The 2155-nt window shown below is 39.3% G+C and overlaps 1 protein-coding gene across 1 annotated transcript in view; it reads right to left on the bottom strand.

Moving 5' to 3' along the window:
- LOC107554578 (potassium channel subfamily K member 9-like) overlaps nt 1-1586 on the bottom strand; it is a 9430-nt gene extending 7844 nt beyond the window's left edge. Inside the window, exon 1 of the mRNA XM_016237138.1 lies at nt 1401-1586. The gene's annotated coding sequence lies outside the window, so the exon portion shown is untranslated. The remainder of the gene's footprint in view (nt 1-1400) is intronic.
- Between the last annotated feature and the right edge of the window lie 569 nt (nt 1587-2155).

Genomic DNA, 2155 nt, shown 5'->3' with positions numbered 1-2155 from the left:
GGGAGTGGTGACTTTCCACGTATTCCCAACTTCTGAGCCTGCTCGCCTGAAGTTATGGTTGATTGGTCTTCGGCTGGATATCAACACACCCATTAATGTAAACTACGCCAGAGTGTGTACACACCTCACGTACCGGATGCCGTGCGCGCGCCCAAAGACAGTTGGACATAGTGGTGAATTAGAGGTAAAAAAATTATATAAATACTGTTCGGTTTCTGGCACAAACCGATCGTTTCATGTCTTAGGACATCAATGTGTCATCACAAGCCGCAGGGTTTAATTTGGATTTGTCTGTGCATGTTTTTTTTACTCTCATAGATTTGGTTACCATTGCCATGCATTATACGACTGATAGACTGCAACGGCTGGAGTTCAAAAAATCATCATATGTGTTCTACTGAAGAAACAAAGTCACCTACATCTTGGATGCCCTGGGGGTAAGCAGATAAACATCAAATTTTCATTTTTGGGTGAACTATCCCTTTAAGTTGTGCTTTTCTTATTAATGGTGAAAACAGGAGAAATTCACCTTTCCACAAACTATTCCAGCATAACATTAGTTTTGTATAATATCAACCTGTAAGAATGCTAGTGCTAAATAAAGCCAAATAGTGTTCAAATCAAGCATACACTACCATTCAAAAATACAGTAAAAACCGTAATATTATGAAATATTATTAAAATTTTAAATAACCGTTTTCTATTTGAATATATTGTAAGATATATTATTCCTGTGATGCAAAGCTTAATTTTCAGCATCATTACTTCAAGTCTTCAGTGTCACATGATCCTTCAGAAATCATTCTAATGCTGATTTGCTGCTCAAAAACATCTGCCTGTGTAAACGTCTAAGAGACTACTTTCAAAAACATAAAAAAAAAAAAAAAAATTATTCCAAACTATTGACTGGTAGTGTAAACTGTAAGCGAGTTCGACATCACTGTTCATGACAACACAAGCTGGCAATGGAGATATGCAAGCTTTCGTGACTCACCTGCATCATCTAAGCATTGCGGACACTCTCTCCTCCCACATGCTCACTGTCAATGTAGCCAAAAACAGCAAAGACGGCTGAAGCTGCATGCAGAGAGTCATTTGCATAAGGTAAACGCTGACCTGCTAGCATGTTAAACACTCTTCTGAATGACTAGCACGTATAAACAAAACAAAACAAAATGACACTTTGTATATCAGTCAAGGTAGTCTTCATCTAAAACAAGCTGCAATGTGAACTAGGACTAGACCTTTCGCCAAGTCAAAAGTCTGGTTACGCAAGACTATGCAAGCCCTGATGTCAGTACATAAACTCTGTGTTTACAGCGTAGAGATACTGTATACGGTGATATTGATTCAGCAAACGACAAACACATAGTATTCAATTTGCGTGATTCCCTGTTCACCTCGGTGGCGTTCCTCCTCCTCTTTCCGACGATGAACGCTCGCTTTAGCGAGAGCTCTTGAGTGGGATGTGAGGAGATTAGAGCTGATGCACGTAGGTGGTTTATTTACTGTCAATGCAGAGCCTTGCAGAGTTTCGATACTGTGAGAATTTAAAAGCACTTTTATCGCTATCTGTGGCAGTGGGTTGATCTTTTACACGGTTGGGTTTTCGTTCCTGTTCTGGCTGTTGATGAGCTTAGTCATAATGCGTGCATGTGGTCTTTCTCGCTACGACATAGCCTGAGCTAATGGGAGAAACGCATGGGGAACTGTGAAAATGATTCAGATTCAAAATAAACCACTGTGAAGCAGCCAGGAGTCATTTGTATTTTAAAACCAAACTGCTGAGGAACAAATTTATGAACACTAACACCACAGCATGTGCACTGCATATTTGTAGGTGTTTTACAAACTCCTTCAAGGTGTGTAGGGCACTAAAAATCATAACTGTTCATCACACATTTCAGTGGAGCATCTGTGATCCGTCTCAGTCGCCTTATTTTTTACATAATGCAAGTGCTAATTAATATTGAGCTTTGCCACTTGTAGAACCCGTGCAGTAATTACTTTGAATGAGACATTATTGGCAAATTTGATTAATTGATGCAATAACATTCACGATCACATCACAACAACAACAGCTGAATAACTGCTGTTATTCAGACCGAGCAAATGCACAGGTTAACCAATCATCATTTAACATTCATGTTGCTGT

Source organism: Sinocyclocheilus grahami, unplaced genomic scaffold, assembly GCF_001515645.1.
Source record: "Sinocyclocheilus grahami isolate Dianchi unplaced genomic scaffold, SAMN03320097.WGS_v1.1 scaffold507.1, whole genome shotgun sequence".
Lineage (NCBI taxonomy): Eukaryota > Metazoa > Chordata > Actinopteri > Cypriniformes > Cyprinidae > Sinocyclocheilus > Sinocyclocheilus grahami.
The sequence above is the reverse complement of the archived record's forward strand: the minus strand, read 5'-3'. Positions and strand labels throughout refer to the sequence as shown.